This window comes from Lissotriton vulgaris, chromosome 9, assembly GCF_964263255.1.
Source record: "Lissotriton vulgaris chromosome 9, aLisVul1.2, whole genome shotgun sequence".
Taxonomy (NCBI): domain Eukaryota; kingdom Metazoa; phylum Chordata; class Amphibia; order Caudata; family Salamandridae; genus Lissotriton; species Lissotriton vulgaris.
In genome coordinates this window covers 328,702,376-328,725,598 of record NC_141697.1, presented here as the reverse complement: position 1 = coordinate 328,725,598, position 23,223 = coordinate 328,702,376, and the positions used below count along the sequence as shown (strand labels likewise).

At 41.7% G+C, this 23,223-nt stretch overlaps 1 long non-coding RNA gene across 1 annotated transcript in view; it reads left to right on the top strand.

Moving 5' to 3' along the window:
- LOC147690069 (uncharacterized) overlaps window positions 1–23,223 on the top strand; it is a 173,169-nt gene that overhangs the window by 127,461 nt on the left and 22,485 nt on the right. The window lies entirely within an intron of this gene.

Here is a 23,223-nt window from a genome sequence, read left to right as displayed (position 1 = left end):
CTTAATACATTCTTCAAAGGAAGTATTTAAGCAGGTAAACATTTGAATGACTGTGAAAAACACTGGTTTCGTTGCATGGCTGAGTATTATACTCGAGAGACTTGAAATGAGATTTTCAGCTCGAGTGACTCTTATTAGTGATTCAAGTGTTCTAAGAACACACATGGGCATAATTAAGAGTCCTTTGTGGCTGCATAAGGATGGCGGGCTTATCCCCAGGGCCCTTCACGCAGAAATGGCGAACCACTTGCCATCAGGCTGCCGTTCCTAGTGCTTTGTCTCTGTGGCATGCTTGGATTGCTCTTTTAAGACAGCATACCGGCATTTTTAACATTGTTTAGTGAGGCTAACCTTTTACTGACAGGGATACCAGTTTCTTGCAGATGAGTGAACTGAGGATCGGGCATGTGATTGGATCGGCGCGGGATGACACTCTTTTTGGTTCAGTGGAGAGGGCTAGATGAGGTCCCAGTTTTCAGATTTTTTGGGGGGGGGGGGTGCTGGCTGCACTGGTACCAGGTGTATATGTTAAGTCGAAATCGTGAGAAGAAGTGCAAACAATTAATTTTACTCCTCAAACTGAACACCGCAAAGTAAAAAGCTCCCTACACATCAATCTCCTCTCCGCATTGCCAGGGTTCCTGGTCCTCAATTAGAAGCATGCCCCGTGACAACTAAGACTTAAAGATACAAACAAAACAACGTAAACATATTCATTACAAAAATGGGTGCTAATTAGATACTGTAGTAAATATATACATGCAAATAAACATATCGTTTTAAACAGGAAGAAAAAAAATACATGTGGTACTAAATATAATGCATGCAATTTAACAGAAAGTACAACTGCTGTGCAGTAAAAAATATTATACATGCTAAAAGCGTGACCAAAGGAGTAAAACAATGGTCTAAACATGTTAACCATCACCCTCACAAATATAATCTGAAATCCACAACAGACTCCTCCGTACTCTTTCCTCATCCAAAGAAAAGTGCACCATACTCTCCTCTAGACTATGCTCCTCATTAGAATGGGAACTAGTAGCTTTTGCATTTTCCTCAGGACACACACTGTTCTCCACACCCCCCTGGCCATGTTTCCTTTCATTATACTATGAATCCAAAGTAAAACCAAATTCTTTACTCATACCTTCAGTACTTTTATCCCTGTACACATCTTTCAAATTTCAACACAGCAATACTCTCAGGTTCCACACTTTTCCATCACTCAACTTTACAGCATTCCTCAAAAACTTAATTAATTCCAAAGACCCTTCCTTACTTCTAAGATTTCTTAACCTTGACCCACATTCCAACCTCCCCATCTGAGGCACTATTTAATCCCTTCTTACATTTGTTTATATTTCTTGTGAGTATTTTCAATCTTCTGTCTCAGCACATCAACATTACATGAAGTATTTCCAACTAACCATGCTGGATTACTTTTAGTCCTCGGAATCCTACCCCGCACGATTTCAAATACAGAACAACTTGTCATGTCATTGACAGTAATCCTATATATCCTTACAGTTTTTTGAACCTGTAACTCCCACAACTCATTATTGCTTTCTGCCAACTGGCTAGCCCCTTCAAGCACTCTATTAAACCTCTCAATCATTCCATTTCCTCTAGGATTGTAGAGTGATTGTTGCAATGTTTAATGCACACTCTTTTAAAATAATCCTTGGCCTGACTAGACACAAACTGCACTCCATTATCAGTGAAGATTTGAACAGGCAAACCTCCTTTAGTGAACACTTCATGTAAAAAACCTAACACAGTATCTGTGTCAATTTTGTCCACTACTTTTACTAATCTGTGTAGGCCCCTGTCCACTTGAACTGCTTTTCATCCACACACTTGACTTTAACACGTCTCTTCCTCTTTATAGTGTGCAGTGCTGGGTTAGGATGGGCAGTTGTCTCGATTGTGTTATGTTGTCAGTAAATGCAAAACTCAATAGAAGTTGGTAATACAAAATAAAAATACTCTTCTCTTTACAAACTTTCGAGAAATGATCTAAAACTCCACAATTTGAGTACTTCTGTGTTAACGATGGAAATGTTTTGCTATATGCAAGATGTGACTTGCTGACACAGCGATAACATCTTAAACCTTCCTTATTTCTCTCTGAAGTCTCACTCTCCTTTTTCAAAGTACTAGAGTTTTTAGGCAATGTTTTGTTTGTAATCTTGCCCACACAATCTTCATATTTCTTACATACATTTGCATGAACTGCTTTGACTTTCCTAGTAGATAATTTCGACTTCCTAACTAAATAGGCAGATTATTTTTTAATTCAGTATCTCCATTGACCCACAATCTTTCTTGAATAACAGGATGTTAACATGTAGAGCCACTTGATCCCCGATTAAATCTTTCTACAAACTTCCAAACTTACAGTGAAGGGATAAACTTGTAAGCTCAGCAACATAATCATTTATTGGCTCATTTGTTTCTGGTCTTCCCTGGAAAAATTTGTACCTCACAATTCCTATACATACATTTGGTGTGAAACGATGGTCAAAAACAGTAATAGCTTTTTCAAAAACATTACTCTCCCCATCCCCCTAACCTCCTTAGTCATCTGTTCAAAGACTTTGAACCCTTCCGGGTCAATTGAATGAAGAAATATCCTCTTCTCTCTGCGGCATCTTTCCTTCTTCATCAATAGTGGCCATATAGTTAAAAAAAGAAGCTTTCCATTTTGCCCTCTTCATACTGGGATTTCCACCTGCAGGCCAAAATGCTTGTGGAGGGGATAATGAAGAACTTTGTGAACTCATATTCGCTGTAGAATGTGTCTTCATAACACCAAAGGGACTAGTTCACTGTAAGAAACTTTGTATACAGTGTTCCTTCTTCACCCAATGGGAGTAGTGGAAATCACATGCTTAGGTACAGTGTTCCTTCTTCAACCAAGGGAGTAGTGGCAATCTCAAATAAATGAAAATGCATAACAAATGGAACATTTAGGTAAAAAATTACCATTTTGTTGTTGATACTACTATTAATCCTCAAAGGATCATGCAGAAAAAAAATCAGTTTCAAACACCATAAACATCATATCGCCCCCAAGGACCACCCTTAGCTTTAATGAGCTCTTTTTGGAACTCATTACTGATCTATGTTCCAGATATAATTGCTTGTTAGTAGTGGGGGATTTTAACTACCATTGAAATAAAGTACAGAGAGAGGTAGCAGCAGGTCTATTTGAGACCGCCATGCTCGCAATGTATCTTCAGCAATTGGTCAATGGTCCTACCCATGAAAAAGGCCATACTCTTGACCTTATCTGGACCTCTCAGCCAGAGGCAAAAATAACAGATATTAGCCCCTGCGCTTGGTCTGACCATTCGCTACTTAGATGTTGGGTCCCGAGCGACAGCCAATTAGTGCAGCCCCTACCTCTGTGGAGAAGAGTAAGAATGTAGAAAAATATTGAGACTGATCATCTAATAGATACCTTGCATTCAACTTTGCACTCTAGCATGGAAATAGGTAACCTGGACCAAGAAATTGAAGCCTTACTGTCCCACCTACGGCAGGCTATAGATATAGTGGCACCTGTGCGTAAAGAAAGAGTCGGAGATAAAGGAAAGGGGGCCCTGTGGTTCAATGAACCGTTGAGGGAAAAAAAACAACTCCTTCGCAGAGTGGCGGTGGCGACAAAGCTATGAGCCAGCAGAGTTATCTGCCTACAAAGCTTTTCTCTCCGCCTATGAAACAGCCATTTTAGCTAGGAAAGCAGAATATTATGAGGGGAGGATTGTCCGGGCAGAGAACAAACAAAAAGAGACGTTTGTTATTTTAAAGGAACTGAGTCAAAAAATGGAGATGAAGTCCGTAGAGGCATCTTTGGATAGTGACGCATTTCAGGACTTTTTCCTTCAGAAAGTCAAGGATATCACCTCAGAAATTGCTAGAACCCATATTGATCTCAGTTCCTGTCATCTGATTACTCCCCCCCCCCCCCTGCCCTAGCAGTCATCTCTCTCATTTTTCCAAAAATGGACTCTACCACCTTAGTGTCATTAGTGAATCATACCAAATCTGGATCTCGAGCAGACCCATGTCTGCCGAGGGTTTTTCAAATGGCCTTGCCTGGGCTGGAGAAGCAGGTCCTGGAACTATTAAGTAATTCATTGGACTTGGGCTATCTGCCGTTAAATTTCAAAGAAGCCAGGGTTACTCCCTTGTTGAAAAAGATGGGTGTGGATCCTCAGACTTTAAAGAACTACAGCCCCATTTCTCAGCTCCCCTTTCTAGCGAAGGTGCTGGAACAGCATCTGTTAAAGACACTCTCAAAGTATCTGAAGGACCACCAGCTACTCCAAGCTAGACAGGCGGGCTTTAAAGCTCATCATAGCACTAAGTTAGTGAATGTGTCTGTGTTGGTTGAGCTGACAATAAACAGCCGAGTGCCCTGATTTTATTAGATCTGTCAGCGGCATTCGATACGGTCAGCCATAATATTTTGCTGAGTCGTCTCACCAATCTGGGTATCTGTGGCCAAGTACATCGATGGCTAAAATCATTTTTGTCTGACCACACTCAAACAGTTAATCTGGGTGAGCAGATAGCGGACCTGGGCTCCCTGGTTTGCGGGGTTCCCCAAGGTTCGGCACTATCCCCACTTCTTTTAAATATGTATCTGCAACCCCTGGTAGAGACCCTGACTCAAATGAACTGTCAGGTGTTGAACTACGCCGATGATACTCAACTTCTTATCCGGCTAAATAATTCACATCAGGCCCAGGAGTCGGCCAAAAAGCTGCTTAGGCTCACGGTGAACTGGAGGACAGCTAATTCATTGAAAATAAATCCGGATAAGACTGAAGTGCTTGTCATCCCAACAAGGAACAGCTCATGGTGTGATCTTTTTTGGCCTTCAGAAGTAGGTATAGCTCCAGTTCCAGTCCTGGTTGTAAAAAGCCTAGGGCTGAAAATCGACTCTGAATTATCCATCTCTTCCCAGGTCACCACTGTTGTGGGAACCTGAATTGGTTTGCTTAGGAAACGGTGGAAGCTTGCTCCTCTTCTGTCATCATCTGCACTTTAGTCAATTGCTTCCGCCACTGTCATCTCCAGGCTGGATTATGGGAATGCCCTTTATATTGGCCTCCCCCAGAAGCTCATTAGGAGGTTGCAGGTGGTGCAGAACGATGCTGCTAGGCTTATCTTTCGACTTCCTAGAAAAATACACACTACTCCTCTGCTATACAGACTTTACCGGCTCCCCATCAAACAGAGAGCGCAGTTCAATATAAGGCAATCTATGGTCAGGCACCTAAGTATATAAAAGATTGCCTGGTGAAATATGTCCCTAGCCGGTCTCTGCGATCATCTGAGGCCTGTAGGTTAGCACCCCCTAGGTACACCTCTAAATCTTTAGTGGGTAGAGCATTCTCGGTGTGTCTCCCGCAGATCTGGAATGACCTGCCGGAGTACTTAAGAAAGGAACCGGCTCTGCTCACCTTTATAAAGCTTTTTAAAAACGTTCTTGTTTAGAGAGATGTTAACCTCCACATAATCTCTGCTATCTGAGGCTGCTATTAGACCGCTGCTCAGTGACTCGCGCACTGCTTGTTAAGCGTTTAGAGACCTGTGGTGATTTGCGCTATATAAAAGTCATATAACATAACATAACATAAGGAGGAAGCTGAGGTAAGGAGGAGACGCTGACTGAGATTGACGTGTGAGCCAACCAATGGTAAATAAAGGTAAGTAATGGGCAGGCTCTAAGCCCATTTTAAGATTTATTTTTTAAAGAATAATATCTTTTGCAGACAGTGCATGTGTGCCGTAGGTGAAATCTAAAAAGGCCGCCCAACAACCACTCCCATTTTTATAAGAAACTCTGCCTCTTTCAACAGACTTCACAGGGTGCCTGCCCTCTCTTGAATTTCATTGCTGCTTTGCTAAGTAAAAAATGTTTGTAAACATAGTTGAGTATGTAAGTGTGTTGGTTATATGATACTGTTTGTAATGCATGATCTCATGCATTTAAATTTTATAAAATTCAATCAAATGTGCCTTTGGTAGCTGAAGATATTCTTTGCAAATTGTAGAATGTGCGGTTTCATGATTTCTTATAGAAAGGGTGCAGAATGAGCCATATTCAGACCGAAAAATCGCCGGTTGCTTCTTTGTGAGGCTTTGTTTTAGTGCTTTTTGGGAATTGCTCAGATATGCTAGTGCTCAGACAGTGGCAGGCATTTTGTCACAGTGGATGTGCATTATGGGTAAGAGACCGGAAGGTTGCATTCTTAAATTGGCGTATGGCAAGCCTTTACAGAAGCTATTTGGGCATACAGCTTATATTGGTCTATGCTAAGATGTATGCATTTGTGCGTTGCAGCAAACCGGCAGTTCAAAGGTTTTTGAGTTTTTTGTGGAAAGAGTGTTGTTGGGCGTGACATCTTGGCTAATTTCTGCGTTGCATTCAGACAATTCGCACGAATCTGAGTTTTTTGGTGGAAGAGTGTTGGGCGTGACATCGTTGCTAGTTTTGGCATGAGGGATGTGCCTGTCTTCCTTCCTGTAACATTGTCGGACTTGGCAAGCCCTTTCACTATGAAGAACCCAGCCATTGAATGATACTAGATTTATTTGCCACGTGCTACAAAGGAAAGTACGAATTTGATGTTCGGTTCCTATCGGGAGCCAAGGACTCTGACAAAGGCATCTTGTTCCAACGCCTGGGCTTATATAACCTCCATTACACACAAAAAAAGAAGGCTCACTTAATTAACTCATTGACTTCCTCCTTTGGGCAGCTCGGAGACAAGCGAGGGAGGCAATTGTGCTTGTCTGGTGCATTGAGCCAGGGAAAAGTAATCTGTTTGTTGACCAGTCGGGGGAAGATAATCTGGCATGGGACTGCAGAAATTGGGTCTGGAACAGTTGTAAGAAGGTCGGGAGATAAATCATGCTTCAGATCAGCAGCTTATTGGTAGCCTGGCATCACACTCCTAGTTTTACACCATCCCTCATCTGAGCTGCTGCAGGAGGTTACAGCACAGGCGGCTTGTGCAGGCAGTGCATTTTCAGGTTACAAAGCTAGCTGTAATGAAAGAGGTGTCTGGATCAAATAGTGCTTTAGGCGGTGAATGCATCAGAGACGTTCCCTATTCTGAATGAAATACCAGCTTTCAGGATGAAGTCTGGCATGATTTAACAATCATGCTATGTGGAGGCACATTACGCCTAAATTCCAGTCGCACAGCGAAAGCGTAAATATGCAATACTACTTCTGCGTAATACATTCGTCCAATTATATCAATGTTTAAAATGCTTATTCTTGTGCTTTTTAAATCTACATCTAAGGTGTCATGCTGTTTTCAAAAGCTTCCAATGTTCGAGATGTGCCCATTCGGACCTCTTTCAAGAACACAACGAAAATGCATGGTTTGTCCTAAGCAGTTTTCTTAATTTCAACCCAATGCATTTCGGGCTTTTACAAGCCCTTCTTCAGGGGTAACTGCAAATTAAAATACTGTAATTTGCAGTTACCCCTGAAGAAGGGCTTGTAAAAGCCCGAAATGCATTGGGCTGAAATAAAGAAAACTGCTTAGGACAAACCATGCGGTTTCGTCGTGTTCTTGAAAAAGGTCCGAATGGGCGCATCTCGATCATTGGAAGCTTTTGAAAACAGCATGACACCTTAGATGTAGATTTAAAAAGCTCAAGAATAAGCATTTTAAACATTGGAACTAAACATTGATATAATTGAGTAAAATGGACGAATGTATTATGCAGAAGTAGTATTGCATATTTACGCTTTCGCTGTGCTACTGGAATTAGGGCGTAATGTCGCTCCACAAAGCATGAAGTATCAGCATGTACCATGTTGGCAAGGCACAAAACCAGTAAGCACGCGCACTTTGATGAGTAACATGGTTAAAATTGAAAATATCAAGATAAGGAAGGTGTGCATTCGCTCACCTTTGCTGACACATGATTTAATAATCAGCCTGTTACATTAAACATAACATTTTGGCCAGTGTGAAGCAATCTCTATTAAGAAAAGCTTCCACTTAAATTAGTGATTACCAAGGGGTTTTAGTGATTTCCAATGGGTTTAGACTATGGTACTGGGTGCTGACTTGTGAAGGGGCGCTGATCTCGGCAGGGGGTGGGGGGGCTGTGTTTAGCAATAACTTATTATTGGAGAGATGAGGGGCACTTTTGCCCTATGGTAGTGAGAGAATCTGAGGAGGCGGTCATGGTGTGTGGGGGCGCCAAAAATGATTGTTGCACTGGTCGCCACCAGCGCTAAAGCCGACCCTGTTTGTTAATTTGTGCCAGTGATAGTCTTTTCTGGGGGCAGGGCTAATGTTTCATCATTAGATTAAGAGCAAAAGGAAGAAAGGAAGAACAATGGAGACATTGAAAGATATGAGAACAAAGGTAATAGGAGATTGAACATTAGGAGAGAAAGCAGAGATGACTTAGAACCTGCACAAGTGAGCTAGAGAGACAGGATGTACAGGGTGGTGGAAGACGGACATGAAGTGAAATTAAAGCCAGGCGGCATTGGTAGTCGGCAACCCCAGCAGTAGGGTTGGATTAGGATTACAATTTGGCCCGGACACTCCCAAAAAAAGTGCCTGACATTCCTAGTTCGTCCCTTTTATGGATCACCATTTGCGTAGCCTCAATGGAACTCATTTTTAGAGAAATGTTTGTTAAGTTAAGCACTTTAAAGCTTATAGGGCCAGTAACATTGATAACAACTAGAAACACTGCATTTTGCCCAGGTTGGTGAGCCAAAATAAAGTGTCCTGAGGGTCACAAACCCTGAACTGGCTAGGGTTGCTGCCTAGACCTATTTGTGCCTGCATGACTGGTATTTTAATGTCCTGACTGGTACGAAAATGAAGAAAATCACCCAAGGCCGGTATTTTTTCCTCTGATCAATATGTACTTTAAAAGCAAACAATAAAATGTGTTCTAAAGCTGCCTTAATGATCCGTGACTGATAGTTAAACTAGATGAAGGCAGAAAAGCCATGTTTAAAAGGAATATGAATGTTTTTATATAAAGAGTCATCTTTAATTATCGTGCTTGTGCCTTTGCAGAATCTGGCCGGTTATTTTTTGTTTGTGTAGTTTTATATAATATGAACTCTGCCCAAAGGCATTGGGTCGATTTACATGAGCACTAGTTACATTATACAAGATCAAATTCATTTTTATTTTAGGTTTTAGGAGATTAAGTGATTTGCTCAGAATTACGGGATGCTGAGCCGACTCTGGCATTTGAACATAGCCTTTCTAGTTCTCTCCTTGGGAAAGGTGGCCTCATATTGAGGTCTATGCAAACGCACATACCATCCACTAAGGTCTAAAAGACACTGGGGCTGAGGTGACAACACCTGCCCCCCAGCGAGGCCCCTGCATATCCCTCCTCCCCTGCCCACCATGGCCTTAATTTGGTGCAGGGAAAAACACTGCTACTGGGCCGGGCCAGACACATTGGGGGACGAAGAGAGAATGGCCCAACAGCCATAGCAACACCTGCCCCCCTGCCTGGCTTGGGAGGGGGGACGGTGGGGCTGACGTGAAAATGGCCCAACGGCCCCATCACCTGCCGCCCAGGACTCTGCTGCACTCTCCCCCTCCCTCGTCTCAGTTTGACGGGACCGCAGGGGAGTAGGACTCTGCTTCTAGGAGGTTTGTGCTGCCCCCATGGAAGCCTAGCTGAAGTCTGCTAGGGCCAGATCAGTACTGGCCTAGCACCTCTGTAAGCCCTTGCCCTCTGACAACCTGCCTGCCTATGATGCTGGTCCCACATTACAGTGGCCCTACAGGGGCCTGAAAGATAATAATGCTCTGTGGGCCGGTTGACTGAGGCCCTGAATAAAACGGCCCACAGGGGATCCTGAGGCACAGCCCAGTACCCGACTGCCCACCTTCCCAATCCGACCCTGCCCAACAGATGGCAGCAACGGTTGCAGGCTCCAAAGCAAAACCTTCTGCCTCCACTTTTTTTTAAATACAAATTAAGCACTGCGTTTCCTTTTGTAGAAGTGGCTTCATCCCAGACTCATGCCTTGTGAATCTTCTTTCTCAATCCTGCCAGAATTCCCTCCCTTCCTGGGGCTGGGGAACATATTCACTGCTTACGAAATTGAAACTGTGTAGCGCATGCAGTTGCAGTCTACTTGGGGTCTGTAGACCCAGCATCCCAGTTATTTTGGTGTCTTTCCACCCAGGTGGAGGTTAGTGGTACTTCTTGCTGGCCTTAGGGTCTATGGCACCATTTCCAGGTCACTGCCTGGATCCATTAATTGATATTTTTACTTCTGTAACTGGGATTTAGTCCTAGAATCAATGCTGATAACATGCACACATTCAACCTACCTTCTCTGCCTTCAAGCTGTGAGGAAGGGTGAGAGATATTGCATAATTTTCTCCTGCTAAATTTTATGAAATTATGTTTTCAAGGCAAAATGTGTTTTATTGGTATCTCACATCACTTTCTTCACACAAGCGTGCACTTTGAAGGAAAAAAAAATGTTCGCAAGATACCAACAGGAGACTGGTTTGAGCAAAAAAAGTTTCTTGATGAGCTAATTTTTGCACAAAGAAGTCTCTCACTTGCAACAATTATGCAAAATTGCAAAACATGGATATTTGACAAGTAACCCTCCCCCCCCTCCTAAGCGCCTTGAAACCCTCTGGGTATGTAGTGCGCTATACAAATTCCTTGACTTGACTTGACTTGACATAATGTGAAATTTCAGGGAATTTCAGGAATTACGCATCATTTTAAATTCGTGAATAACACGAATTTTGGGAGCATATTTAAAAGTTTTTCCTTGTGTTGTTGTGAAGGCGTGGCAGGTGAGGAGGGTGAACTTATCATTCTTCGTAGGTGACACCTACTGCTCTAACCATGCCTTTTCAATTAGAGCACCACACATCTGTGGAGTTTAGGGCCAGAGATAGGACAGGCTTTTTGCCTGTGCCTCTCAGTATGTTTAGTGTATAATTTTAAGGAAAACAAGATGTCTTGGCTAATGCCAGGCCTAAAGTAATGCTTTTTTGGCCAATACTGTGCCGTGCAGCATCGTAAAAAAACAAAAATAATTATGTGTACATGAACAGAAGGGCTGTCGCTTGTGTACGTGCACACAAGTGAAGCCGCTTGTATGCATATGTATCATGACGCCTCGGCTACCCAGCATGAAGATTGGATTGGATTGGATTGGATTGACATTTATAGAGAGTGCGAATGCCGAAGCGTCTTGGCGCCGGAGTGAGAAAAAAAGAGAGGGAAAGACCAATGTCCACACTACAGACACCTTAGGTCCTAGGGAACAGCCAAGTTTTTGTTTGCTTCCTGAACAGTGTCATGTTTGGTTGAAGTCTGGCTGTGATAGGTAGTTGGTTCACCACACCATGAGATAAGCTCTTACCACCCCATCTGGCTCTACAAACCTTCGTGGCAGCAATAAGGCCAGAATTGGCTGATCTAAGATTTCTTGTGGGGGCGTCCCAGTAGAAGATTTTATGAAGGTCCGCAGCCCCACCGCCATAGTGTCTTATGAGCCAGACATAGGGCCTTACACTCTAGACGCTGCTATATTGGAAGCCAGTGCAATGACTTAATGGCATCCGACGTGGGTTGACCTTTGGGGATATTCAACAATAGCCGCACCGCAGCATTTTGAATAGACTGCAATTTAGACTTCTATGCCTTGGCAATGCCCAAAAATAGGGCATTCCACCTTTACAGAAAATTGCAAGTTGTCTCACACAAAGTCTTCATTATGCAGTATAAGAATGCAAGCACTGTCAGAAACACCCAGCTCTCGAAAACTAACTCAACATCATCGATCAACTTCAGTACAACCCTGGGCGGTTCCTTCTTTGTGGCGTTAGAGCGTCACTCCCCAACTCCGAGCTATCAAATACATTAAATATTTCTTGCCTTAAGTATAATAAAATGCCTTGCCACTTTGCTAGAGTGTCTTTAAGGGTGGTGCGGAGCCATTCAGTCTGATTGGCATGAGGGATGGGTACTGTCCTAAAGCTTGAAGTGCGCATGTCAGATTGGTCGGCTGACTTGTGATGGCCAGGTCAACATGTGCACTTGAAGCCACTTTAATCCGTGTAGTTTTCGGCAGCCAGGTGAAATGCAAACACAACTCCCCAGTCGCCTTATGAGCGCTTGGTTTGCCTGCTCCAACCAAACCTGGTGCTGCTCTCATGCGGTTAAATCTGCATGAGAACAGGGTATGGATTGTTTGGTTAGTCCACGACCCACGCACATGAAGCAGCATGTGGGCAGGACAAATAGAACATTGCCAATCACTGTGTGGCTTTACTTTGAAGACACGCAATGATTGGCAATGTTTCCGTGACTGTCACTCTACCCGTGAATATCTTCGCACAGTACAACAGATGGAATTGTGCGTGAGAGTGTTTAAGTCCTTTGAGCAGCAGCTGCTTCCCCTCATATGCTGCTATATATACTTCATTGGCATCACCACTGCCCCACAGAACAGAACACTGATATGTACATTTCTGGCACATGCAAAGTATTGGAAGTAGGTAATATGTCTGTAAGCACATCTTTTTCTCAATGAGTCTTGCTTCACGAAAATCGATGCTGCCCATTCATTACCACAGAGTTTTTTTGAAGTTACTGATACTGATAATAACCACAAATCATTTTGTTTGGCGCCTTTCCTGTATCATTTTATTTTACAGCTACAATGTAGAATGTTAAGGGGCGGGTCATGTGATTAAAGCAATGAAACGAGGATTATTGTAGGTACAAATCTGAGGTTCACGAGGAAGAAGCACTGTGTAGCAATGTGTAGCTGAAAGAGGCTCGTGGCTACCTTTTCCCAAGTTGTCCTTCCTCAGATAAAACCTTTGTGAAATGTAAGGATGCTTCAGGATGTGCTACGGTGCAGGCTGGGACCATGCAGGAATCCTTCTGTTTCCTGTAATGACTGAAGGGATTACACGTTATAGACAAGCCTGATTTGCAGTGGCGTAGCAAGGGGGTCGCTCCGCCCCGGTGATATCACACAGGGTCGGGCAATGGTCAAGGGGTCGGTATCCGAGTTCCAGCTGTGGGCTGCGTTTTTGTGCAACCTGGGGGGCCGATTTGGGCAGTGTCTGTGCTCTTCGGATGCCACCAGCGGCCCTGTCAGGCCCAGACTGGCAGTACCGGGCAATCCCCGCACGGGTGGGGCCCTGTAAAAAAATTGGGCGAAAACCGGCCCTGGCAAAGAGCTCGACAGCACCCCCAACACCCAGAGGGGGCGGCCTAGCACTTTGCCAGAGACGGTTTTGGTTCCCAGTCTGGCCCTGGGCCCAGTGGGTGCCTGAGTGGCCTTTCTGGAGGCAAATGGGCGTCCAGTACCTCCCTTTTATCAACGGGCAGAGGTGTCACTCTCTTTCGGCCCATTAATGTATGCATATTGAGCAGTGGGCCTGAGCAGAAGTGACCTCACTTGTTTTCAGGTGTGTTTCACCAGTGGGAGCTAATCCGTGCATTAAAGAAAAATCTAAGTAAAGTTACGAAAACATGGCTCTGTCAGAGACCCCCGCCAACTTCTTTTACATTTGGCCGCAGGGACCGCTACAGGCGACAAGAGGCCTAGCTACGCCACTGCCTATTTGAGCTATTCCGTTTTGGCAGTGAGACTAATGGTGATTGTGAACTCAATGACAGCACTGTGACTATCATGTTCGTTCACTGGAGCCATGGTGTACATTTAAATGGGCTCAATTTAAGGTCATATGTAAACCCAACCTCTGCCCTACGCTGAGCTCAGCGTATGCTCTGCGCTTACATGTCACTTGTTTACTTAATCTTGCATCCCCTAAGAGTGTTCTTTATTTCCAGGATATTGTGTTTTTTTTTTTGGGGTGTAGCATATACCCTTATATAAAATGGGTCATGATCGAGATCGCTGAAGCTGAGGCTTTATCCAGTTTGAGTGCCTGTCCAGTGAGTCAAAAAGGTGTTCAGAATACATGGTCATCCTATCCTTGGCCTCTTTGCAGAACACACAGAGCAATGGACACATATTCCAGTTGAAATTGCGATTCTGTGTAAATATGTGTGAAGAAGGTACACAGTTGTCAAAATATTGACAAGAATAAAGTAAAAGAAAACGCAGTGCAAAAGGTGAGCGGGTGCATAGTGTGTTCGTCAGGCTGGTGAAGTGAATGACCGGTATCCGAGGAAGTACTTTCAGAAGAGAGTGAAAAGTGAGTGCCTAAGTGTAAAATGATGAGTTGTAAGATATGCAGATGGACGAGGCGTGGAGAGAAAAAGGGCATACATGTCTAACATACGGTGCATATAATGGGTGTGACTAAGACAATCTGAAGACCAATACTCCTTACGCAGGCCTCAGTATTATTTAATACACAATCTCACAAATTCAAAATTGAAACATGTTCAATATTAATTATTCACAACAAAATCATTGTTGTTACTCATTTATCTTAAACAGCTAACCCCACTGACAAAGCCAGTAGCCCTGGCTGGTTTTACGTGTATGCCTGTTGATGCATTTTATATCGGGGTGCAATAATGGAAAGCTCAGAGAGAAATCAAAATACTGGTCGGGTGGCATACTATGGTAATCACAGAGGTTTCTTTTATATGTTTAAGTCACACCCCTTTTACAGGTTCCCACTTTTTTCATTCCAATTAAAGCCCTGTGTAAACATATATCTATATGACTGGTTGCATCCAGCAACACTAAGTGCTTCCTCTAGCCTGGTTAGAGCATTTTCTTCCAACGTTCATGCCGCACACAGTGCTAGAAACGGCAAGCACACACTATAAAGGGCCTAAAGGTCTCTCACTGTACAAGTTGCACACTACTGCAACTGATGAACATATTTAATGCAGTAAGATATGGGGCAGTTTTTTATGTGTTTACATATTTCAGGACTACATGTTGACAATTGGTTTATAAAAATTATTGCTTTCTCCCTAAATTGTTTATTAAAATTTGCTTTAAAATGCTCTAGTTGCCACTCTTTTTTTCACTTACTACGTAATACTCACCCCCAACTTCTATGTCCCACTTCTTTTAAATGTCACCAGCTGCCACTGACTACAAAACCCCTCATATCGTGTCCACAGACTGCGTGCAGAGCCACACAAGGCCATGAAAAACTACAGATGGTCACTCTGCCCAATAAATAGTGCTTTTAAAATTTAACAGGTCGGGTCTTAGTAATTCTCCCTTTCAACACAGGATGACTAACCTCAAGCGATATCTGACATGAAAGAAGAAGCTGCTAACTTCCCCCAACACAGAGGATGCTTCAACCTCAAGCCGACACATTATCACAGGGCTGACTATAGCACTGGTCGCACCCGGTGCGACAATCCGTTTTGGGGCCCCCACACCTCATGACCGCCTCCTCAGATTCTCTCACTACCACAGGGCAAAAGTGCCCCTCAGCTCTCCAATATTAAACTATTGCTAAACACAGTGCCCCACCCTTGAGGTCAGCGACCCCTCCACAGGTCAGCGTCCAGTGCGGCTGCACCAGTCACACTGCCCTAAAGCTGGTCCTGCATTATCATGTGGGTGATGACAATGCAATTGATGAGCTCTCCTCAATCTTGGAATCAGCGGATACAGGGGTGGACCCAATGTTGACATCCCGTAAATACCTTGGCTATCAACTCAACCCCAGCAACCCTTTATCTTCAGACCAGTGAGTCAGTGGCACAAATTCACCACACCAATAAGTGGGAGGCTCGGAAGACCTAGCCGACGAACCAATGGAGAACAACAACACTCAGTCCCTCACCAATGAACGACAAAGTAAACCATCACACAAATTCAATGAGCTTTTTATTAAACAAATTGGATGCAAAATCATTAGAGGACATTGAGCAAACACAACTAAGGGCTTCATACTTGGCAACCAATCCCACTTCTGCATGGAACACAACAATTGAAACAATACTCATGTCAATCAACACAACGCTGTTAGCAGATACAAACATGCCAATTTAGCAGCCTCACAAACTGGAACATCAGGTTGACCTTTATGCATGCAATCACTGGCAAATTCGATAAACAACATAAATACAAAAATCCACAGACTTGAGTCAAAACTGACCTCACTCTATCAATTCAATGAGACAAAGAGTTGCATATACACACCCATTGTAGAAAAACTTTGCATTCTCACAGAACTCCTGTTTCTTTTCGTGGTCAATTTGAAGAAAACGAATCTGTCAACTAAAGTGCTAGGAGTCAACAAGCAATTCAACGAGTAAGACACACAAAACGACAGGGAGTATACAGTCTGCATTCAACCTGGTAAAGCCATTCAACCTGGTAAAGATGATCAACCCTCCTACAGAAAGAGAAGACCCTGCGGAACCATGAATGCCATACCAGGATCAAATCCACTTCCAGCCAGAAACAGCAACCAACAAGTCAGTGATCTCAGAAGGCCAGTTGAAACCCTCGGCGACTTTAGCGACTTCACCAACCGGGAAAGTCTTAACAAGAAGAGATGTAAAAAGACTAAAAAAAACCCAACCAGACTAACGGGTTGGCAGACCAGCCCACAGGTAAAAAAAAGGGGCACCACTAAAAAAAGCTGAACAACACAAACTCTTCCCAATATTCTAAGAGAAGGGGGTGGTACTATCTTGGTGCAACACAATGACAAAGAACATTGCTGCAATGGATAGTGAATGTCGGCATGTTCCCAGGGATGCTAAGCATTCAATACTCCTTCCGGGCATCATATGAGCAAGCAAACATATGACTATATAGTGACAAATCAACAAAGAATAATGTTAATAACGAATCTCAAGGCCAGGTGGCTTCAATTGACAACAGCGTATCTACCTTCTCTGTAGCCTTATACGAGTACGGAATTTGGTCACCCCAAAGAGACCCACTTGCAAAGACTCTACAATAAAGGAACCAGAAATACAGGAAGGCATATTCTGCATCCCTCGAAAGAATGCAAACAGAGAAAGAGGAACACAGTGTAGACAACTGACCACTCTTCTCTTCATCTACCGCCTTCTGAAAAAATCTCTTGCGATTTACAATTCATGAACAACATTAGGCCTTACTTTGCAACAGAAGGAACAACAAATAGCAACTACCAACCAGTCACACCAGAGACTATATATACACTGGCAACCCAGCACCCCCAACAGGGGGAGCCTTTGAGGCGTGAACAGAATATTCAAACAGGGATGCTCAAACTTGTCTCCATCCCAGAGTTGTGCTTTATGAATACTTACGCTTAATTGATGCAAATATGGCCAGGACGAACCAGTAGATGTCAAGCAATTACAGTTAGGAACATGAGAGGGGAGGGAGGTTGGAGGTACAACTTTGTTATGTTTATTATAGGTTAGTAGTAAGTTACGCTCTAGGGTGTGTAAGAATTATGCTATCCCAGTTCGTCGGTAGATGGATGAGGCATAACAATGGTCCTGTATAGTAGTAGATGGGAGTAAAATGCTCCTTGATTTTATATATGTTATACTTTATACTGGGTATGATAAATAAAGTGTGAATAAAGTGCAATTAAAAGAAATTTAAATGAAATACTTAGGCTTTTCCGTTGAGATAGCTGTCCTTACCTGCAGAACTTAATGTAGCAACGGATACTAAGCAGGCTTGCCTTTTACTGGGGAGTCACAGGTTTATTACATTTAAAGATTTAAATGGTTATGGCTGCACACAGCAGTGGTTTGGGGATCAATAACCACAAGAGGGTGACTTGTTCCCTCTTGAGTAGAAGCATGGCTCAGGTTCTTAAGCCATCTGTAGACATGCATAATTCATGCTAGATATGTGCTCCCATGCAGCAGCAATGAGTGAAGTCTGTGGCTTCTTCTTCTGTGGGTCTGTTCATGATCAATTGATTTGTGATGGAATAAAGTTTGCGAAGCAAGCCCTCCATCTGTGCTGGCTTTAGGGTGGTGCGACCGGAGCCATTGCACCGAAGCAAAGGTCGAGGGGGCGCTATTTGATGTGTAGGGGGAAAATAAGCGGAGCCTGAAGAGGTCTTTGTGAACCCACCATTTTTCAGGGGCTAATAGCAAAATTGCGATAACTCTGATCTGATAGCCAATGCACTTACTGGAGAGATCTATGATTGTCTGGGCACAGTTTTGACTCAAGATAAAGTAGCATTGAGGGTTGGTGTTTCCACTGAAAAGCACTGTGTGTAACATGCACATCTCAGTTATTTTATGCTCAGTATATTACTGCTTTTGTCACAGAGATCCTTTTGTTATTACATATGTAATTGTAATTGCATTTATATAGGCTTACTACTCCTAAAGAGAAGAGGTCAAAGAGAGCACATTCCTAGAGCACATGTATAAGAAAGTCTGATAAGTCTCGTAGTCTCAACTGCACTTAGGCTTTACGTATCCTATGATCTCAATTTTCAAGACAAGACAAAGGAGCAGAAAAAGTTCATATTTCCATTTTCTTTATTTGAAGATCCATAAAGTTAAAGTTGTTAGAAAACAGCCGACACATGTTTCGTCAGTACTATGAATCAGTACTCTGACTTTTTCAAGGCTATAAAGATGAAATTAGCTCTGCGCATAGAACCTCGTGTCATATAAATTTGGCAGAAAATGTAAGACTCAGGAATCATAGTAGTGATGTCAAGTCCATACGATCCTATAAGATCACTCGAATTATTTGTTGTGTGGGGTAAGGTAGATCAATGTGCCATCTCATGCAGAGGACGGTTAAAGATCCCCACATATAGTGAGAGGTGTATCCAAGACTGTATGTAGTTAAGACTCCTGCAGCCTTGCCTCGAAGAAGTTTAGAGGCGATAGCATAATAGATGGCCCCACATGATAACGAAGCCAGAGAAACTACTACTCCTGACGAGGCATCAATGCGCTTTTTCGGCAGTTAGCATGCTACTCCGGAACGTAAAGCGAATTAGTGGTGAATTTGTATAGAGGGATATGAAATGAATTTGAGTGGTGGACATGTGAGTTTGTTATTTGGATTGAAATTTGATTTGCATTTATATAGCGCTTGCTACCACTGGTGAGGTGTTGAATCTCTTTTCAGTGGGTTGCACGCAACTCCGGAACGCAAACAGGATTAGTGGAGGGATAGAAGAGGGAAGGATGAAGGGTCTAGAAATTTAGTTTTTTTTGGAATTCAAAGCCGTAGGAAAGGTTTGGGATGAATAAAGAGGTGGTGGAGTGGGGGAGAGTCAGTAGGAAGGGTTTAGAAAGGCTTGCTTGGGATATCTGAATAGTAAAAGAGATATGAGATGATGCAAGGAGGGGTAAAGGAGAGAAGAGTCAAGAAAGGGTTATTTTGTGGATCATAGTAGTAGAATGGGGTTTGGAATGAATCTGAGTACAGTTAGAGGATATATTGAGAGAGGAATAGGGTGAGAAATATGCTAGTGCAATGGAGAGAGTAGTAGAATGAGGTTTGAGATGAGTCAGAGAGTGGAGGTAAAGGATATATTGAGAGTGGTATTGGATCAGAAATATGGTACTGCATTGGACAGATTAGTAGGATGAGATTTGAGATGATTTAGAGAGTGGAGGTAGAGGATATATTGAGAGAGCATTATGGTGATATATAAGGTAGTACATTGGAAATGCTGAAATAGAAGGAAAGTGATAAATATAAAGATACATAAGTACATGGAAGGTATATATATATATATATATATATATATATATATATATATTCACTGAAAAAAACATAGGTTATAGACCATATATAGTTAGGAATTAGCATTTAAAAAACCTTGAAAATTCACTGAAAAAACCATAGGTTATAGACCATATATAGTTAGGAATTAGCATTTACAAAAGCTTGAAAATTCCCTGAAAAAAACATAGGTTATAGACCATATATAGTTAGGGATTAGCATTTACAAAACCTTATTTTACTCACACGAAACCATTGAAATTCGCATATATAGTTAGTTGCACTAACTATATATCGTGCACCCGCAATCCACTGCTGATGATGTCACATATTACATCATTCATGACATGGTCAGTGACATCACTGATGACATCACTGATGACATCATCCAGTGACTATGTTTCTGTAAAGTTAAAATATGTCTTACATATTGAAGAATGAGTGGATGTATAAGTGTCTGGATGAAGGATTTAGTAGGTGCATGACTGACTGTATGAGAGAGTGATTAAATGTGTCTCACTGAGAGCATGGGTTAGTGACTAAACTGTCTTAATTTGTGCATCATTATATCTGTTGTTCTGTAAACTGCTGCATGTGTTGATCAGTAGCTATATGATTAACTATATGGGTTATTGATTGGTTGCCCAAGTATTTGTATGGGAGCGTGAGTGTGTGTGTGGGTGGCTGGGAGGTGTGTGACTCTGTGCATAGATGTGTGAACAGTTGATTCACTAGATGTATGGGTTCAAAACTGCATGTGGAAACAGCTGTATGGGTGGTTGACTGTGTGCATGAGTGTATTGGTGAGTGAATGGATATCTCAGTGCTACATGTCAAAGTAAGTACATATGTAAAACACAGTACATGTGAGAGTTGACATATATAAATTATTGTGTATAAGAGCCAGTGAATGTGTGAGTGGCTGCATGGATCATTGAAAACTTGTATCAGTGATTGTATAAGAGAGTAAATATGTGTTAGAATATGTTTGAATAAGTAAGGTGTGTATAACTGTATAGTTGAGGAAATGGAGGTGTGATTGATTTTTTGCATGACTGACTAGGTGTATGAGTAACTCCATGGATGAGTAACAATCTGTGAGTGTCTGTTTACACTGAGTGTATCCAAGGTTATATTAGAATCTGAAGAGGTTCATCGTATTATCACATGAATGATGTCATCAGTGATGTTGTCAGTGATGTCATTTGAGTTGTCATCAGTGATGTCATCAGTGATGTCACTGACCATGTCATGAATGATGTAATATGTGACATCATCAGCAGTGGATTGCGGGTGCGCGATATATAGTTAGTGCAACTAACTATATATGCGAATTTCAATGGTTTTGTGTGAGTAAAATAAGGTTTTGTAAATGCTAATCCCTAACTATATATGGTCTATAACCTATGGTTTTTTCAGTGAATTTTCAAGGTTTTGTAAATGCTAATTCCTAACTATATATGGTCTATAACCTATGGTTTTTTCAGTGAATTTTCAAGGTTTTGAAGAATGCTAATTCCTAACTATATATGGTCTATAACCTATGGTTTTTTCAGTGAATTTCAATGGTTTTTTAATAGCAAATATCAAAAGCTGTAAAATGTATTCTTCTTTTAAAGGAAAAATATATTTTATATCTTTTTAATATAATCTTTTTATGCATCTGCCAAACCCTCACCTCTTAATAGTGCACTGTGGTGGAAATGATTTGGGCACTATGACTGGGGTTGGTCTGGAAATGCTTTTAAAGGACACCTTTCATCAGTTGATGACACATTTTCCCCAAACTGCCTTGGTATATTCCAATATATGCCAAAGACAGAAATGGAACTGGTCCAACCAATTTTGTCCAAAATTTGAGAAAGCACGGAAACATGTGAATAAATCTGTTTCTGCTTACATGAGAGACTTTGGAATGGGTTCAATATACAACAATAACTTGCGTTACAACATGCAAGACATCTACAGAGGAGATGGTGTGCACTTCTCCGATGAGGGGAATAGAATATTCATCCTGAATTTAAAACTGTGCATTGGAACCTACTTGTAGGTACCTAAATTAGCCACAGAACCCAATAGCTCTTTTCAGAGCTACCCTACCTCTGATCATTCAAAACGTTTTTCTTTTTCTAACTTTTTCCACTATTTTTCACCAAAGTACGCTCCCCGGTTCGCTTACCGGCACGCGTACCGGGCGCTCCCCACGTGAATTTTTTTTTTTCATTTTTTTTTTGCCTACATGAGCGTCCTAAGCCCCCTCAGAAAACCTAGAGGGTCAGGAAGTGTCTTCCCTGCCCCCTTCTACCCATTCCGAACATTGTTTGCCCTCCATCCGGGGCGCGCACCGGTGAGCGCTTGCTAAAAAAAGGTGGGAAAGTAATTTACAGAAAAACCACTGGAGACACTTTCATCAAATATAGAATAGGCCCTACTACATAGCAGTCCCTACCATTTACACAAATTTGATGGAATTCCATTGAGAAAATTATGCTGTAGGCCTGAAAAAATATCCTGAGGTAAATTATATGACAAAAACACATATGAAGTGTTAGAATTGACAACCAATTAAAATGTTACTTTCATTTTCTACTATTATTTCAAGACATTTGATTGGTTATGTACCTGAATATATATAAAGAAAGAGAGAGAAACACAGCCATTTTGACTACTACTTCCTGAAGTACATTTCAAGAGCATTTTCACTGACAACTTTAACTTCTTTTTCAAAGGTAAGATATAATTTTAAAAAAATGAAAGGAGAACTATGTTATGCACTTTAAATTAATTTAGGAAAACGTTTTCAGATAGTTACATACTGTCCCTCTATAAGAGTTAGTCATTGAGAAAGACTTAATTATTTAAATTATTGATTGAGTTAGGCTTCTGTGGTATAATTATGAATTTACTTAGGCTTCATCACAGGCACTTTTTAATAGTTCTACTTCCTGCCTGAAACCATGCACTGCCCAAAGATAACTTCACTGTTAAAAACTCACAAGTACCTGTCTGAACTTAAACCCAACAGTGCCCTATCTCCACTGATATATTTATTTTTTATGCAATTTACAGCAAGAAAATGGAAGCATAGCAAAAAGAAAATACAATTTCATTTCAAATTAAGATTGAAAACAATCCTAACGAAGAAAAAGAAGAAGTAGACTTTATGGATGAAACACTAGACCAAGAATTAATAAAATGTGCTGAAGAATGTGATTCTTGGAATGAAAAGGAGGACATACCTGATGATTTAATGTTACAAATTCTCTTAGATTTTGAAAAATCAGAACAATAAATTTAAATTTTAAAAGTTAAAATTGTTTGAGACATTATTCTTTTTAATATGAAAATTATGAAATAGTACCCAAAAAGATAAAATATAAAGTGAGACTTAAAATATATTGTGCAACTTTTTTGTGTTACATAGTAAGTTTGCTCATAGTTACTTCCTTGCTCCCACTATATTATCTCCAATGTGTATTTAACATCTCTTTATCATCTCCTGCCTCCATGTTCTTTCTGCTTTCCTGACAGACTAT